Source organism: Drosophila serrata, unplaced genomic scaffold, assembly GCF_035046125.1.
Source record: "Drosophila serrata isolate PLE 108 unplaced genomic scaffold, ASM3504612v1 contig_165, whole genome shotgun sequence".
NCBI classification, from domain to species: domain Eukaryota; kingdom Metazoa; phylum Arthropoda; class Insecta; order Diptera; family Drosophilidae; genus Drosophila; species Drosophila serrata.
This window is the reverse complement of record NW_028257063.1, coordinates 1,249,077-1,268,786: the sequence shown is the minus strand read 5'-3', so window position 1 is coordinate 1,268,786 and position 19,710 is coordinate 1,249,077. Positions and strand designations below refer to the sequence as shown.

Here is a 19,710-nt window from a genome sequence, read left to right as displayed (position 1 = left end):
CAAAGGTATAATTTGATTGATGCGACTCCTGATCCTGCCCCGGGATTCCCATCAAAGCGAAAGCCTCGAGGCGGAAGAGTAAGTTTTAATTGCCGGTCTGGACAGTTGGTGGTCGTAAATCAGGGTACTGGGTAGAGCCTAGAACGTGGCCCAAGCGGGCACATCATGCGAGCTGCTTACCACGGACGTTGCATAATTTACGGCGCCCCAGCGGGTGGCTTAAAAAAGCCGAGCAAATTCCAAAATCGATAGGCTAGAAAGAAAACAACGCTGGTGCTGCTACTGCTGCTGGCACAACAAAATGGGTTAGAATGGCTAGAACGGAACTGTATTAATAACGCAAACCAAGTCGAGGCTCTCGGGCAGACAAGCGGAGCAGAGAAAATGGAACAGGAAATGCGCGTCCTGGCCAGGAAAGTAATTTTGCACGCAAGCCCAGCTCCAAAATGCCAATAACAATGAAGGCACCAGCTTGCCAGGACCTAAGGGAACGGCAGTTGGGAATAGGTAATGGCCCAGGATACACGGGGAAAATAAAATAGCTAAAAACCTATAGTTTATGGCTTATTTTACAACACATTCCAGTTACCTGAAAAACTCTAATTAGTGGCAAAATCCTTAAAGATTGAAAAGTATGAAACAATTTATAACATTTCCTTGTTAAGACATTTAAAATCGCTCTCTATATAAGTTCTCCTAAGAAATGGGTATCCTTTTTCTCTCAGTAACAGCAGAATTTAGCTAGCTTGAAACTTGTTCCTTCTCTAATTGATGGCAAGGACGTTGAACTCCTGCAAAGAACAATAGAGCCTGAATAGGGGGTAAATGCAGTTAGCGTACAGTCTTGGTGATCCAATACTTGAAAGATGATGCCTTGCGCTTGTATTAGGGTTTTAGTTTTTCTTTAACTTTTTACAACTTTTTCATTGCATTTTCATTGCTTTAGTGTGTGTGGTCCGAAATGTAATTAAGTGCGACACTTTAGGTCCTATTTCCTAGGAACATCGCTGTTCTAATTTCGCCACAAAATAAGTTTATTTCCATGTGTGTGTGTGACTGTCTGTGATTTGTCATCATTTGCGAGCTGCGAAAATTGGGCGGAGAAAGTCAGTCTGTCTGTTTTGCGGTGTGATGGCATTGGTTCTTTGTTTGAGCTCGGAATTTCCCTCCATTCTCCATTCTGCATTCTATTTCCCTGAAAATTCGTTGGCTTTTCACAATGGCTTTTGCGGACACTTTTAAATGACATTTTTGCGTAGTTTTACGCTGTCCAATCTCCAGTTTTTAAACATTGTTTGCCATATCTTTTTTTTTTGTGTTATGGTTTTCTTTTTGTTATTTTTTAGAGGATTTTCATTCATTTGTATGGCCATTTGTACTAATTTCCCAATGGTTTATCAAGTGAACAAGCAAGAGCATATGTATTTGGAATAATAGCAATCCTGAAAAGCAAATGAAAATATAAGTAAAATAAATTTAAATAAATTTTAACTAGTTTTAGAAGGTTCTTATTCAATTGAGCAAAAATTCATGCTAGTTTCTTGTTCAGCTTGCCTAAAAACTCTTTTCTTCTGAAGTATTTATTAAAGAACTAAATTATTTACTATTTAATATGTTTTTTAACACACCCTTCACTATTATATTGCACATATGTGTTCCTGCAGGACACTTCCCCCATTTCGTGTATATATTTGTGTGTGTGTAAACAAGTTTCTGCGGTTCTATCCCTTCTATAGTCCTCGTCCCTCTCCTGTTATCTGAACTTACATATATTGAAATTGTGGTTAGTTTTTGCTGCTGTCTGGAAAGCTGTTGCTATTGTTATTGCCTTGACTCTGCCGTCAACCGATAAGAACACTTTAAAGTTTTTAAGTGGTTCAAGTGGCAGTGGTTCTCCCAGGAGCATCGATTAGGATAATGTTCTCTTGTTTTTTGCTAATGATGAGCACTGAAGGGAAGAACTGAAATCTGGGATGGATGGATCAGGAATTTATGGAACTCGCAATCAGTTTGTGAGGCTCAACATATGGCAAGCAATGCCAGAATTCCATTCCGAAACAAACAAAAATCGAACAAGAATTTTTTCCCAATACGATTTCTCTACCCGTTCTTGATTTTTTCTTTCTTTTTTTTCACACACACTCTCATCTCTTCCGAAAATAAAATGCTTGCCAAGTAAACAAACAGTTGGTTGTGCCTCCACATAACATGTATATATGCAAAGAGGGGAGCCTATGGAATAAAATTTGTTTATATTGAAGTCGTGGTCGTTTGGGAGAAAAAAGAAGTATGCAAAAGGTCGATGGGCTATATATTCATGGCTGGCTTTGATGGATGGCAAAAATAAAGAGGGGTAAATACTGGTTGTTCGTTATGAACAGCGTGAAATTCGCAGTAAAAGAAATACTCTGAAATTCTAGGAAATCTTATTCCATCGTAATGGCATTATATACCCCTTTTCCCTTTGTGACTCTACCCCGCTTATTCGAAAAGTTACTCATCCTAAAATGAACCCAAACTAATCATAATTTCCATCTTTTTTCTCTTTGTATCTTTGCAGGTAAGCTGAAAACATCACAGTTAAACTTGGAGGGCGGGGAAAAACTATTCCAATCTGTTCTCTAGCAAGAGTTCAGGGTCCAGGACACGGATTCTGCTTTTAATTATGCACTTCAAAGGCGGCAGATTCGACGAGAGCCAAATTATTTGAACTACGAACCGAAAATTGCATGGTAAAGTAAGGGGTTTTTCCATGGATAGCCATGGCCATTCGGGCAGCCGAGCAGCTTAATTAAATTGCAATTTCCCCGCCGGCGACAGGCGACGCGTCGATGGCAAAGTCAGCAGGAAACTGCAAACGGACAATGGGGGTGGGTGGAGCTGGGTTGGTGTTTGAGAGCAAACGCTGGAGGGGCCCCAACACCCAACAAGGGGAATCGCGTGAAAATTGCAAAAATAACAACATAAAGTTGCCAAAATAGCAAGGGAAACAACAGCGGAAAGCGTGAAAATTCATTATTTTCCCGGGGACATGAAAAATGCAAGAAATTTTCTGTAAAATCTAGACGGAAAGGAGTAATAGTATGTACTCAAGTATGTTTTAGGAACGATTATGTCTGTCTGTGTTTCTACATAATCCCTTCGTTTTTCTGGAATTTTTGCAAGCATTTTTGAAGGGCCATAAACCCCTTGATTCAACTCAATCTCAATCAACTCTTGTCGACAAACTAATTTCTCTCCCGTTTGCTTTGTTCACTTGAGTTTTTCCTCTTTTTTTTTTTTGCCTGGCTCTTCAGCCTCTTAAGTCTCCTCCTCAGAGCGCATCGCTCTTCACATTTTCCGAACGCGTTTTATCGCTTGATTCTGTGTGCCAAATCTTGTGGATGCTGCGAGGAGCGAAGTGAAAATAATTAGAATATTGGCTCAATTGTTCGGAAAATCCCAAGGAAAAAAGAAGCGAGCATAATCAGCATAAAAATCGATTGAACGTTGATGATGATGATGACGATGGGGTCATCAATGGCAGCGATAATAATTATATAGGTTGCCAAATGACGATGATGATGTGCAGCATTTCCCATTTAATTGGAGGTTCGCTCTCACTCTCTGTCTCTCTCAGTCTCTCTGTCTGTGTGAAAAGTTAATATTTCCCCCTTTTATATCATTCTTTGTTGTTTCGCAATGCGAAAAGAAAAAGAAAACAAATCGCCAGCCCATAAATCAAAGGCATTTCTCTGCGCCAGACAGGCCCCAAAAGATAAGCGAATATATTTATAAATAAATAAATGTAGCTCGCCTGCGGGGAACACAAAAAAAACACTGAATATTTGGGGTATTCCAGCCTTGCGGCTAATTGAATTGCCATCTGATGCCGGGACAAGGTCGACTTATCGGCTGTGACATTATTTGGGCAATCCTTTTCTATAATTCATAATACAGCGGTAAATGCCAGGCGTTCTTGCGTTCTTTTGTGTGAAACCATAAAAATCGTACATAAAATGTGCACACAAGAAAAAGGGAAGAAGTTTACACATGAAAAATAAATTGGGATTATATATACATTTTTTAATAATAGATTGAAAGGAAAACATTTATGCAATTATATATTCGGTTAAATATTAAAATTAATTTGTATTTTATATGGTTCTTTTTGTAATGTTTACATTAAATGTACATAGAACCAAGCAAGGTGTTAAAAAAACCTTTTCAAATAAGAATTCATTAACACTGCAGACAAAAACCACCTTTCTCATGCCTTTATTGTATTTATAAATTTCTTTTTTAATGATTTTTAATCAATTTATTAAATTATACAACTATATTTTCCTTTGTGCACCCCTGCTCCTCCCTCTATTCCTTGCAAACAAGACAAAAAAACAAGGAGAATTCGGTTGCTTGCGTGAGCTTTAAATGTTATAGCATACTTTTTGGCGCCAGCACTTTGTCGTGGGCGTTCGTGCGAAAATCCTTGGCGAGGCGACTTGGCTAAGGAGCAAAAGCAAAAGGCAAATGTCCGACACACAGAGTTAGAGAGAGAGACACTGAGAAAGGATAGGGGAAGGACATAGGAGAAAGCACAATGACGCGCAGCAGCTACTCCAATATTTACGTAATAAAAAATTCAATTTAGCGAAAGTTTAAAAAACGATGAAGCCAAATTGGCATCGATGCGGATGTTCGGAATGTTCAGAATGTTAGATATTCGATATATACTTGGGAGTTAACCCATCGCATCGCATCGCTGTGGGAGCAGCTGCAACTTTTCGCTGGGCTAATGCGGATACCCTTATCCTTGCTCTTACACTTACCCCATTTCCCGGCCACCTTGCAGATCCCTGGAATCCCTGGGTTCCTTGAAGCACATCAATTTCAGTCCCCTGGCCATAAATTCGATTTGCAAGTGCAGGGCAAACATCTCCCGCAGTGTCTCTCTCACTCTCTCGTTTTTTCTCTCTTTCTCTTTGAGCATCGATTACTGCCGGATAGTTTTTTCCCTCAGGGAATTCCGGCGGGATCCCCGCTCTGTCACTCCTCACGCCCGCCCCCCCGCTGCTGCTTGTTCAATTTTCAGCTTGAAATGTAAAAAGTAAACTACGCAAAATTTGAAACTGATTGCGCCTGAGGCGAATGACAAACACACACACACACACAGAGAAGACGAAGGAGTGATAGGAGCAGGTACACTGGGAATAAATAGCTGAAAGTATATTAAATTAAATAACTAGAACAAAAATTAATTAAAAAAGTTCGTTTTATGAATAACTTACCCTTGAAATTCTATTGAAATCAAACGCTTTTTCCCATTTCTAGCATATAGCATAATTATTTATTAATATACAAATATTTTCCCCTAGAATTTCTTGTTTTAAAATATATAATTCATAAAGAAAATCTCTCTAAAATAATTCTCCCAGTGCACTTAACACTCACTGACTCACTGGCTCGTTCTGTGTGTCATGTCTTGGCTTCCACTTTGGCAGAGATTTGCTGTTGCTCTTTTGGCTCTTTTTTTCCGAGAAATACACGAAATCCTTGAGACTTAAAGACATTTGTGATGCTGTGATGGGCAGAAGGTCCTTCCAGAAGACCCCCCTTTGGGAGGCCAAGGTTCACAGGCTTTTCACTCACTTCGCTCACTCGCTGTGACGTTGCCCCACACGGCGTATGCGTAACATCAGACATTGCTCGCTGGCCGATAAGCCATTTATGATTATAGCCATTGATTGCTGACTCCCGTCCGTCGCCAGTCGTTGCCCATCGATTGACGATTACAACACGAACAAATTGGCAATAAAAGAAAAAAAAATAATAAGTAATAGGCCAGACATACTCACACTTGTCGGCGTATCTGCAAGATACATTGGTCAGGGGGTGGGGCGGTAAATAAATTAAATTTCCGCCACACTGTCATCAGGTGATTGCCCGCACCATGCCCTGTCCATGAATATTTCATTCCTGATCCCACACCCTTGCACTTTGCTTTATTAGCTGGAAATTTATGGCGTATTTTGTATTTCCCGTGCGGCAATTGCATTGAAGCCTCCGCCGGCTGCTGGAAATTGCTTATCAATTTATGCAAGCGAAGGTGATAAATTTGTGAGATATTCTAGCTGGCAGATGGGGCAGCTGCCGCTGCTGCTGTGGTGTTTGGAGTTTATGCAACCGCAGCGGCTGTGGTCGCTGCACTGACCCAATTCTTTTAGACGAAACTCTCACTCTGTCTCACTTTGGCCGATTCGCCAGTTTGTTGGCTATTTCTGTAGCTGACCGCAAACGCATCGCTAGCAGCGCTTTTAGCCACGTTCCCGTTCAACGTTATTGTTGCCATTCCCTGGCTATTTTCAGCAGGCTGGCCACTAACAGGGAAATAAAGCGAGTACACTGTGGAAAATAAATGATGAAGAGAGTTAATAATATGTCTGAGACTTAAATTTAACAAATTTGAACCCAGAGTTAAAATTTATAGATTTTAAATACATCTATATCCATTTATCCTTTAATAAACTTATGTGCTAAGAGTTCTCTTGCTTTAAATACCCTAAAATTTTTAATAAATCTAACTTTTTTCTCTACTATTTTTGTTCTCAGTGCACTTAAAAGGGGCAAAGCACAATGCACTACCACAAATTCCTATTCACAACATCATCACCCTGTCGTATCGCTCAATCGCAGCTGATAGTTGCTACTATTTGGGTTAAGCCAACGTCACTGAGGGGTTAAGTGTAGAGGGTTAAGCCCACACACACACACACACACACTAATAGTCAGGTGTGACAGCAGACAGGCAAGAAAAGAGGCTACACTTGAGGTGAAAAGGTAGCAAGGGGCGCAAAAGGCAAGCCAAGAAAATTGCCAAGAGAAATTATTTTAATTCCATCAAAATCATGACAAAAGCCTGTGCTGCGGAGGGGTTAAGATGTTTTAGGGTTTGAGGGGTTAAAAGGAGGGCTAAGCAATGTGTAGAGAGGACAAGGAAAATCCCCCCGAGAAAAGCCCCACGTTCTCGAGCATTTTCATTAGAGTGACGACGACGGCGGCGGCTGGCGAGAGTCGTCGACCCGCCGCGAGGAGTACGAGGGAAGCGGGTAATCCTCGTGCGATTTGTAGTTTAATATGCATGGGAAAAGCATAATTTAATTTACATGATTATCCTGCGGGATCGTGACTGGGCCATATGCCTGTCACGGCCTCCTAAGCCCTGCATTTGGCCAAAAACACACCTTCTGGGGATCTCTCTTTCTTTCACTTCCCTCTCTCTCTCTCTCTCTCTCTCTCTCTCTCTCTTCTGTTTCTCCTTCTCTCTTTTTATTCCCATTTTCCACGCACATTTCTTGGCATTGGCATCGGCATCGGTTTCAGTCCAGTCGAGTCTTGGCCCTAATCCTCGCCTATATCCTGGGGCCTGTTGGATTGTTGCGTGCGTGGCCAGGATTTGGGGTCAGCAATTTCATTTGTCCCTTGCCTGGCTTAGTCTAATTTGCCGTCTAATTGAAGCTGGACGCTGGCAAATGGCCCAGAAAGCTTCCGGTGCGGAGTAGGAGGAGCCAAGATTTGGCCAAGAACAAGGATATTGTGTTGATGTAGGTAAAGAATTTAATTTGGTTTAGATTTGTCCTTAGGAAAAATACAAGAGGTGTTTGTCATTGATATAAGGGGAGTTTAAAAATTAAATTAATTAGATTTCTACAAACCATTGATTTTCCAGTAAATAATATATTTAATGAGCTCAAGAAAGGTCAGAAAAAAACAATTAAAGAGGTGTACAACTGGCTGCAAAGTTTAAAATTAATGAGAAACAATACAAATCATTTCATTAGTTAATTAGAAAAGTGATTTTCCTTTTTAAAAACCTTAAAAATTAACTTTCTGTATAAAATAATCTTTTGTAAGTATCTCAAATCTATAAAATCGTTGACCTCATATGCCTTTTTATAGATAAATCATAAATAATTATAAAAATCCAGTTTCCTTCATTATTCACTTACATTTTAAAAGGAAAAATGCATAAATTTCTCAAGCCCTTTGTTTCATAAAAGGTATCTCGGGTGAGATTTATGCATATAAAAACTTACCTATGGTCGTTTTTCAAAGTATTTTCCCCCCTAGCGAGTTCACTGAACGCCTTTTTTATGGCCAAATGAATTTTCTCACAGCTAATCATCCATTTTTCTCGCTTAAATACGGGCACCAGGCAGCAGCATCCAGCGAGCACGTTGTTTTTTTTATGGCCCGGCAACAAAATGTTTGGCGCTAAAAGGCAAATTTGTAGTCGCCCCCCCTGCACCCCCCTGCACACACCCACACCCACACCCACTCCCACTCCCACCCAGTTTTTCCTCTCACACAAATCAAAGCACATGCAAAAATGAATCATACGCCACGTTGTACCATCGAAACCAGCTGCTCGTAAAGCAAAACAACGCTGGACGAGATCTCTGCGCTCGGTTTCTCGCTCAGGAAAGTACAATAAAAAAAAGAGTGTTTTTATGCGTTGGATTTCCATGACTTTCCTTTACCCCCCTCCCCTCGAAGCTCACTTAATTCTCAGTGGCAACACGAAAGCGCCATAGAAGCGGACATCCGGCGGGACGACGCCTAAAAGCCGGCAGCACTTTGCAAATGGTGGCGCTGTTGGACAAACTTTAATTCATGCAACAAAGCTGAGGCACTTGAATCTGTTTTAACTATCGTCCTCCTCGGGAGGAGGCATCTTCTGTCACCTGTAAAGTTTTCTTGTTCCTTAGTGTGTGTGTGCTTGAGGTGTCACACTAGGTAGGCAGGAGGGGGAGCCCTGGCACTCGACCAAAGCAAATTAGTTTAGCTGAATGCAAAATGTACTAGAACTTTGGCCCACGACTACTGACTTAATGAGGTGCAGGTGAAGGGTTAGCTCATGCATTTATGCAGCGAAAGGGTTTGAAGGGGGTTGAAAGGGTTCAACCTAAGCAAAATAGTCAAAAGAAAACATAAACAAAAACATCCTTGAGGGGAAGCCAGATAAAGATAACAAAAACACTCCAGGGGGGGGCCTGGAAAAACATATTTGCAGGCAACCCCTGTTTGCTATAAGCCTTAAGTCCAGGTATTTATTATTAAAATAAGTAATTTGTAATGACTTGAAAAGGGGTGAAGACTTGCTTGTATTTATATACAAGAGTTTATTGATTTTAAGGCAGCAAAAGTATATCAAATATCACAGCTTTTCTTGAATATTTAGTCATGTTTCAAATTAAAGCCACTTCCTGTACTAAAAAGTACCTAATTAAACCCTTCTGACTACCATTTTGCTCTCTATGTACAAGCCATATATGTGGGTGAAGGCTAACGTTTACCTTTCAACGGCCACGCCCCAATGTTGTCAATGCATAATGTTGGGCGGACTAAAGTAGCTCATGCATAAACCAGTTCGTTAAAAATTTTGTGGCTCTCAGGAGTAGCTTGACGATGAGATGGAGGTTGGAGGTGGAGGTGGAGTTTTTTCGGTGGCAATGATAAACTTTTACTCTGATAACTAACGGCAGGTGCAAGTGGGCGGAAAAAGGCAAAAAGGTTTCCTTCTACATATATACATGGCGTATACGTGATTTGCCTGTGTTATGACAAGTGCAATAGATACACGACGACGACAACGATGATGATGATGATGATGATGATGATGATGATGATGATGATGATGATGATGATGAGGATGATGTTGAGTTTTTCCCTAGTTCCACTCATTTTCTACCATTTTTGACCTTCACCCGGAAAAAAGGCGATAACAGTTTGTGCCCAGTTTCGACCTTGTTCGAGAACTAATTTAAATTTAAATGATATTGTATTTTCAATTAGCATTTTCTGGCAAACTGAGAACCTCTCTCTCTCTCTGTCTCTCTCTCTCTCGGTCTCTTAATATATATTGCCCACTCATGGCTCTTCTAATTGAAAGCCCCAGCTTTTCGGCGGGCACTTATTGAAATTTATGAGCAGAGCTCTCGAAATGAAATTAAAGCGCTAATTTTGAACCTGTTGACCGGCGCGAGGCAAAGCGTTCGTGGTAGCCGCTGACCCTAATATACACGACGACGACGCCCACGACAGTTGCTCCAATGTCCAGTGTGGCATGGTGGTGGCATGGTGGCTGGTTCAGCTTGTTGCCCAGAATGAGTGAGGATGATGTGCAGAAAGCGCTGGAAATTAAAAGCAAATAGCAGAAGCTTAGACAGAGCTCTTCGGCAGTGGGATGGGGCAAACTGTGAAAGAGATACAAAGTAGATGCACAGAAAGAAATAACTTAAAGTTTTAAAGGGAAAATGTAAAACAGAGAAACTAAGTTTTTTAAAGAGAACTATTTTTAAAATAAATGGAACCTTTTTCAAGCTGGAAAGTTCAACAATTTTAACCGCAATATCTATGTTTCGGATTGTAAAATAATGCATTCAAGTTGGGTGCAACCTTTGATTTTGATTGAAATAGCATTAATAAGGTATAATATTGACTGTTCCATTTAATTTGGATTAGTTGTTACTATATTACTTGAGTTGTAAATAGAAAATATAATTACTTTAATTAAATTTGGATTGGCAGTACCTTGATTTCAATTTAAAGGTATTTTTCAGCAGTTTTTTTTAAATTCCAGACCTTTAAAACCTATTTAAAATACTTTTTAAATACTTCTATATCGAAATTTATACTTTTTACAATGCAAATAATATAAATATACAAAAAAACAAGTATTCCTGCTTATATAAACCTATTAATTTAGGAATATAATCAAATTTTTCGCTATAATCCAGTTATAGTTGCAGGGCATTATAATTTCAGTCAAAAGCTTATAACTCATTAGGGATTTATTTCCGACCCTATAAATCATATATATTCTTGATCAGCGTCACCAGCCGCGTCGATCGAGCTATGTTTAGCCAAAATATATTTTTTTCAAAAATTTGGAAATTTTATAAAATTTTATAAAATATCATTAAAATTGTCAAAAAATTTATAAAAATTCAAATTTTTGTAAATATCAAATTTAGTATGCAGATTTATTACCCTAATAAAAACAAGCATAAAACTGTATTCCGATTGAAAATTAATGCATTTTTACCCAAGTTATGATTGATTTTCATTGCAAGGGCTTAGGAATTTCGTGTTCCCAAAATAAGCTTCACATTTTAACTACAATTTTCTCTCAGTGCTAGTAAGCTTGCGGTGGTGAAGAGTTTTAAGCAACCAAAGCTTGTTTGAACTGGCGCTGGCTTTGCATGGACGTGGCGAAAGGGGGGCGAACAGACATGGATGCCATGTGTGACACATAAACACAAAACACACTGTGAACGGGCCAAAGAGATGGCGACTGTGAAAGCCATTAATAACTCGGCAACGGTTAATCAAGAGACGCTCTAAACTGGAGCACAACGCCACGGGCGGAACTATAAAAGGAGGGGTAATCAAGGGGGAAGCACTGACCAGGACAACGTTTCGAAGGACTCGCAGGCGAGTGAATGGAAAACTCTTGTCCGAGTTCAGAGCTACAACATTCCGTTTTGCAGCGAAAAGCCATTTTCGCCATTAAAATCTAAATTGTGGCTGCTACGTGAAGCACTGCCTGCACAGAGAACTCTGACTCTGAGTTCTGAAATTCAGATATTCAGAAATCTATACATATATAGATGGACACCATATAAGGTTAAGTCTGCTTTTGAAGCTTAACATACATGTATGGGTTGTATCTATGAAAGGCAAAATGATTTTGGAAAGGTGAATGAGCGATAGTAAACGATTTGAATTAGAAAGTCAGTTTAAGTTTGTAAGAAAATGAATTTATGAATATATTTTGATATAGTTATGGACTGAAATAGTTATAGAAAAGATAGAAAAGTAACTTCCACTTGAATATTATATAAATTTAGTGCTGTTTGTGGAAAGAACTTTAAGTTCTTTTTTGATTTTACCCTTTTCCAATGAAAGCGTATATTATAAAACCTTAAATTAATTAATTATTAAACAAAATTAATCTCTCTTACCCGTTATAACATTTAGTTTCATTCCGACAACCCTCTTTTTAATTTCCACCTTATTAATGTTTTATTAATTACCTTGTTCACTTAATTTAATCGAAATTGGAAAGTGACATCAATGAGTGATGATTAATACCTTTCCAGTGTCACTGCTGCTATTTAATCATTATTAACCATCAATCATGGGAGAAATATATATTAAATACACAAATATATTTTTCTCTCTCTGTTCCTAAGCTATTAAGTGGAAAATAAAAATGGCAGCTGTGCCAGCTCGTTGGCTCGCCATTTTCCACATTTTCTCTGCTCGCTCACATGCAAATCATAAACAATAATGCTTCTAATAACGCGATGCGATGTCAGTCACGTGGCAGCAAGGAGATATTAAGGCTAGAGAGTGATAAAGGTGCCTTTGCCCCCTTGGTAATGACCCCGCCCAAAAAGGGTTCAAAGTACTCGGTTGCAAAAGGGGTTGACTGGACATTTCGCTCATTTTCCTGTGGCAGCTTTGTTCCTTGTTTCCTTTTTTTTTTTATTAAATCTTTGTTGTCTGTCGCGGGCAGGCTGCACCTTCCATTTCCCTCTTCCCCTCAAGTCTGGCTTTATATATTTCAACTCGTTTTTATCTGGCGTCGCGTTCAAGTGTACGCTCATTATGAATATTATCTCATGGCAGCCAGGCACCACGGCAGACCGCTTTTCCCCAGCATATTTTCTTTTAATTTCCCGCTTTTATGAAACTGTTTATTGAGTGTCAGCGATAACAATTCGCATATTTCAACCCAAAAATGAAACGCTAAACAGAAGTCCGAATGTGGATTATCTGCTAATTAAACCGAAAAGGCATTTTGCAGTTGCACTTTCCGAGTTCAAAGTTCGTTGCATGCGGGAAATTCGCTGGAGAAGCACACATTCCAAATGCGCGAATAAACAATTTGGAAAGCTGACATAATGCCCGCATTAACCGACAAAACCGACAGCGAAAAATGGCAAATATTTGCGGCGGAAAATACTCGTGCATGTGGTGCAAACTCTGGGAAACTCACAGGAACAGAAAACATCCGTAAAGATTCACGCAGTCGAAGGAAAAAAGACAAAAATGAGCACAGAATGCCATTCTATATTTGGCGTGGGCGTTATTCTGTTGTCCGTGTGGGCGTGGCACCACCAACAAACACTGAATTTGTGCTCTGAATGGGAAATATTGCACAATTTTATCTTTATTGCTCTCGCAATGTTAAATCAGTTGGGATAGTCCCATCCCCTCGTACAAAAGAGTGTTCGAATCTGTGGATTCAATGCACAAAACGAATTTAATATGTGAAAAATTAACCAAATTATAGCCATTTCCCTTGGGGTATTTTGTGTTTTTGCAATATTATGGAGATTTACAGATAACAAAAAATATTGCGAAAGATAAATGAATAGAAAGGTTTTAAAATGATAACAGCTATCCCTTGATTATTAGCTGCACATTTTTCAGGTTTTCAATTTGTAAGATCTGTATTAATTAACATACTTTTAAAAGTAAATTAATCTAGCAAAATAAAAGTAGAGCTTCCTTTTCTTAACTCAGAATAGTATTATAATATTTCTTACTCATTCAATTCCACAGTTTTACAAAGAAATACGATTTGTAAATATTATTTTACAATATTATTTTTCTCCCTGTGTAAGCCTAAAAATCATTTAACACCCACAAAGTTGCGGAGGCTCATCCGTATATATATCGATTGGGTATTTTGATTGATTGATTGCCGCATATTTTTTGGTCAGTCCTTGGACCATTAGCCCTTTGTCTCGCCCCCAGTGACAAATTTCCTCGATTTCCCTTGGACCTTAGACTGCAATAAATTCAAAAAAAGAAAGGAAAAGCGTAATAATAAGAGAAGAACTCTCGTCAGGCGAGAGATATGCTGCTGGCATTGTCTCTTGGCAGTGACCCAGACCCCAGCCGAGATTGGTTGTCTGGCACTTGAGAATTTTTGCCTCTTCCCTCTCCTCCCTCCATATAGCTATTAAATTTTTTTGGCATTGCGTGAAAATTGCCGGGAAATTGCGAGCTCATCGATAAACTCGAGTGGCCAATATAGTATACATATATATGAGTTATCGGTGAGATGAGTCCCGAGTTCCAGCCCTCAAGTGGCCGACATCAAGTGGGGAATATATTTGAGTAAATGCCCGATCAATAACGTAATTCAATTTCAATTGTACGCGAACCTGAACGTGAGCAAAAAGCATAAATGCATTTAAATGTCTCGCCAAATTGAATTAAGTTGCCGTTGTCAGCGCGACCTTTTCCTTTCTCGCATTGAAATCATAAATTATTTCCATCAAATGCAAAACAAATGAGTTCGGTCGAAGGGCAAACAGCGGAAGCACCGAAATTTTTGAAGCCGAAACAATTTTCAGCTCTTTTCATTTTTATTTATTTTTTTTGTGGTGCGCTAAATGAATTTTCCACTGAAGCCACGGTAATGAAATTAAGCCAGCTGCGTTGTCCAGTTTTCAATGCGTCCCATTTCATAGATGGTTGGTCAACAAAAAGGTTATTAAATTGCTCTAGGTATATAATATATATGGTATAGGGTATTTTGTGATGGGTTTGAATGAAGTCTAAATGTGGTAAAGAAATCCATAAAAATAAGTACTTGATTGTATGGTTTAAAAAGGTTAATTGGAAAAGAATTTGACGGGAATCATTTATTGAAATACTTTCTAGGAAAAAGTTTCTACCTTATAGAGTTCTTAAATGGTGTGATTTCTATATAAAAATACCTTGTTCATTGCAGAAAATATATATTCCTTTATAAATTGATTTTTATTGGATTTCCAAAGAGCACTTTATTGAAACTATAATCTCAGGTGTTATTTAATTTATATTCTACATGAAGGGTACTCTTTGTGCCACTTTAAATAAAAAAATCTTCGTTGTGTCCTCTATAAACAACATCATATACCATATAGTACATATGCCTGTACATATATTTTTACAGTCCATGCAATTAGCAAACAATGCTGGAATGAAAATTCGAGCTTAACGCGTAATATCCATTACGGGCATAATGTGAAAAGTAGGGCAACCAGAGAGGAATGGGGAAAACGCAGGAGAAGTAAAACCCTTTTTCCGCCATACACAGGAAGGTCGAAGATGGAGGAGGAGGAGGAGAAGGAAGGAATATTCTGCTCTGTGGGTCCGCTTGACCTGCTCATGCATATGAGCATATGTCGGAAATTGTAACGATTACATGCCGGAACCCCCCAGAACCCACCCCCAATCCCCCCTCTCCTTCAATGATTGCCATTGATTGCTAGCGTCTCGGGTGGCGTGAAAAATATAGCATACATTACAGCGCTCCTTTTCTGCTGCTGCTGCTTTTGCATTTTTCACCATAATTACCAACACCGGACGAGGTAGCTGCTTAATGGCCTTGGCAGACAATGATTTAATACAATTTTAATTAAAATAAATACGTGACGGAAGAGTGGAAGTGCGGGCAGGAATCAATCGTTGAAGTGACTCCTGTAATTGAACCCAAAAGAAGTCATTAAAAGTTTCTTTGCCCGGGACTTTTGCAGCGTCGAAAATGTTGGGTGAGGGTGGAGGAGGAAGACCATCGCCCACGCGCGCAGCTCATTATAAATTTGTTGATGCTGCATATCTCTGAGATGGCTGCAGGATGGCAGCCGGGGATAGTTGTTGGATGGCAGGATGTGCTGCGCTCGCTTCCTTTCCAGCCATCGGAGCAGAAGCAGAAGCAGAAGCTCCAGCAACAGCAATGGCTCCTTGTCTATTTTGGCTTGTGCATATCAGCAGCTTTTTATGCTTACCACAGCTGAGAGGGATTTTGGCCAGGAAAAGGGGGGAGTAATGTGGCTCACTCCACGCCTCCTTCCAGCTGCTGCCTCAACACATTTCATTTTCATCTTTGCTCCCCAGTCAGCCGCAGGGAACTTGTCTAAAAATCACGCATAATTTATTTACCATAAACAAGATGAGGAACAAGAAAAGCCGACGATGGCCGCCTGTCATCCGGAACAGGGCTAAGACAGAGAGGGATAGAAACAAGGCCAGAAATAGAGATGGCAACAGTCAAAGGAAGGACGGTGACTGGGACCGCCTGCTGTAAAAGTATGGCAAACAATTTTGGATGCCAGCCCAGAGATTGCAATAAAAACATCAAAAATGCAACAATGCAGGATGGGGAAAAATGTTGGATAAACCGAAAAAGCCAGGCAGAACAGCAAGGACGAGCAATCAGCAAAGACTGGGCAAAAAAAAAAAACAACAAACTAAACTCGATTGAAGCTGCATTGCAATAAAAATCGCTTTATCTTCATTAAGTCGAGCAAGATATCATTGCGAAAAAACAACATACTACCCACACCAGAGCCCACCACAGACAAGGCAAACAAGGCGAGGTATCCTCCTGCGCAGGAGCCCAATCCTGCCCAGCAACTACCGCATTGAATAATAAATGCAACGAAAATAAAAATAAGAACGCTCTGCTCCGGCAAAGAGTGGGCGAGACTCGACTGGCGTGGGCGATACGAGTACACGACGCAGGGATAAATGGTGGAATCATGTACACATCTACCTACACGCCTCCTCTTCCCCGTCAAGGATAAAGGATAACGGCGGAGCGTCAGGTGAAGACGCATGGGGAAAGGGCCTGCCTGAAAGTGGATACCACACACACACACACACATGCATTGTTGTCACAAAGCTGTGTGTGTGTGTGTGTGTCTGTGTCTTTGGTCCTTGAAGGATTCCCTCCCCCTCCCTCCGCCTCCCTACGGCTCAAATACAAACGAACCGTGGCGAAATTATTGCAGCAAGCTCTGAAGCGTAAAGCCCAGGCTCTTAAATGGGCATCCACTCACTGGTCACAGCGGCAACTTCCTGGCCAAATTACATTTCGTTGGGCTTTAATGATCAGGGGAAAATGGTTCCTACAATTGAAGGGAAGGGGGTGCTTCACCCATCTTCCATCGAAAGGTCAAATAGTCATAATTGTGTGTAATTGAAGAGGTGTCTTTGCTAGGTGTTTCAAAATTTACAGGAAATTAAGTATTATTAGGGTATTAATGGGGTTAACACCTTTGTTAATGAGGAATTTACTGCTTAAACCCATTTTTCATTTTGAAATTATATATTAAGTTAAATAAAAACTATACTATACCTATAAAAATATATATAAATCATGATAAACATGAAAAGAAGTGTGTATAGTATACACTCTATATATACACTGTATACCCTTCCACTTGGCCATAAGAAATCTGGCATATCTAAGCCACAAATGCAATAATTTCAATTCGGAGAACAGTCCCATGTTAGATTTGATTGGCTAAATAAATCTGCATACTTCATTTAAAATGTAAAAAAAAATCAAATTTTTTTTAAAATTTTTACGATGTAACCTTAATTTTTTTTTTTTAATTGACAAAAAAAAATTGTTTCTATCTTTTATGGCAAGAAAGATTCGCCTGTTGATGTTTATAGGGTCGGAAACGACTCCTTCACTGCGTTTTAATCTTCTGACTGAAGCTTTACTCTGCAAAAAGGTATAAAAACAGACAATTTTCTTAAATAATCGGAGTTTTCCGAACATCATAATTAAGCCAAAATAGCATTAATTTTGATTCGGAAAGCTTTTCTGTGCAGGTTTTTGAAGCACTAACAAATCTGCATACTGCGTTTGTTGATGCTGTTATAAGTTTTTGACTAAAATTATAATAACCTGCAAAAAGGTATAAAAACAGGCAATTTTTCCCAAAAATCATAGTTTAAAAAAACTCATAACTAAGCCAATAAATCATTAATTTTAATTCGGAAAACTGTTCTATGCTAGTTTTTAGTAGATTAACAATGCTGCATACTCAGTTTTCAAATTTAAAAAATACAATTTTTTGTCAAATTTTGGTAATTTTAATGATGTAACCCCTTATAAAATTTTCAATTTTCGGAAAAATGACAAAAATTTATTTCTTGACCGGACATGGCTAGAACGACTGGGCTGTTGATGCTGATCAAGAATATATATAGTTTATAGGGTTGGAAATGACTCCTTCACTGCGTTTTAATCTTCTGACTGAAGCTTTACTCTGCAAAAAGGTATAAAAACAGACAATTTTCTTAAATAATCGGAGTTTTCCGAACATCATAATTAAGCCAAAATAGCATTAATTTTGATTCGGAAAGCTTTTCTGTGCAGGTTTTTGAAGCACTATCAAATCTGCATACTGCGTTTGATGATGCTGTTATAAGTTTTTGACTAAAATTATAATAACCTGCAAAAAGGTATAAAAACAGGCAATTTTTCCCAAAAATCATAGGTTAAAAAAACTCATAACTAAGCCAATAAATCATTAATTTTAATTCGGAAAACTGTTCTATGCTAGTTTTTAGTAGATTAACAATGCTGCATACTCAGTTTTCAAATTTAAAAAATTCAATTTTTTGTTAAATTTTTGGCAATTTTAATGATGTAACCCCTTATAAAGTTTTCAATTTTTTGACAATTTGACAAAAATTTATTTCTTGACCGGACATGGCTAGAACGACTGGGCTGTTGATGCTGATCAAGAATATATATAGTTTATAGGGTTGGAAATGACTCCTTCACTGCGTTTTAATCTTCTGACTGAAGCTTTACTCCGCAAAAAGGTATAAAAACAGACAATTTTCTTAAATAATCGGAGTTTTCCGAACATCATAATTAAGCCAAAATAGCATTAATTTTGATTCGGAAAGCTTTTCTGTGCAGGTTTTTAAAGCACTATCAAATCTGCATACTGCGTTTGATGATGCTGTTATAAGTTTTTGACTAAAATTATAATAACCTGCAAAAAGGTATAAAAACAGGCAATTTTTCCCAAAAATCATAGTTTAAAAAAACTCATAACTAAGCCAATAAATCATTAATTTTAATTCGGAAAACTGTTCTATGCTAGTTTTTAGTAGATTAACAATGCTGCATACTCAGTTTTCAAATTTAAAAAATTCAATTTTTTGTCAAATTTTGGCAATTTTAATGATGTAACCCCTTATAAAATTTTCAATTTTTTGACAATTTGACAAAAATTTATTTCTTGACCGGACATGGCTAGAACGACTGGGCTGTTGATGCTGATCAAGAATATATATAGTTTATAGGGTTGGAAATGACTCCTTCACTGCGTTTTAATCTTCTGACTGAAGCTTTACTCTGCAAAAAGGTATAAAAACAGACCATTTTCTTAAATAATCGGAGTTTTCCGAACATCATAATTAAGCCAAAATAGCATTAATTTTGATTCGGAAAGCTTTTCTGTGCAGGTTTTTAAAGCACTATCAAATCTGCAAACTGCGTTTGATGATGCTGTTATAAGTTTTTGACTAAAATTATAATAACCTGCAAAAAGGTATAAAAACAGGCAATTTTTCCCAAAAATCATAGTTTAAAAAAACTCATAACTAAGCCAATAAATCATTAATTTTAATTCGGAAAACTGTTCTATGCTAGTTTTTAGTAGATTAACAATGCTGCATACTCAGTTTTCAAATTTAAAAAAATTCAATTTTTTGTCAAATTTTGGCAATTTTAATGATGTAACCCCTTATAAAATTTTCAATTTTTTGACAATTTGACAAAAATTTAGCTTTACTTAGCTTTACTCTGCAAAAAGGTATAAAAACAGACAATTTTCTTAAATAATCGGAGTTTTC

The 19,710-nt window shown here is 38.4% G+C and overlaps 1 protein-coding gene and 1 long non-coding RNA gene across 28 annotated transcripts in view; one reads left to right on the top strand and one right to left on the bottom strand.

The window, feature by feature from the left end:
• Positions 1–19,710, top strand: part of hppy (MAP4K3-like protein hppy) — a 76,645-nt gene that overhangs the window by 20,914 nt on the left and 36,021 nt on the right. The gene's annotated exons all lie outside the window — the stretch shown is intronic.
• LOC147644493 (uncharacterized) overlaps positions 5,993–19,710 on the bottom strand; it is a 93,714-nt gene continuing 79,996 nt past the window's right edge. Inside the window, exon 4 of the long non-coding RNA XR_015270371.1 lies at positions 5,993–6,381. This is a non-coding gene — a long non-coding RNA (uncharacterized LOC147644493). The remainder of the gene's footprint in view (positions 6,382–19,710) is intronic.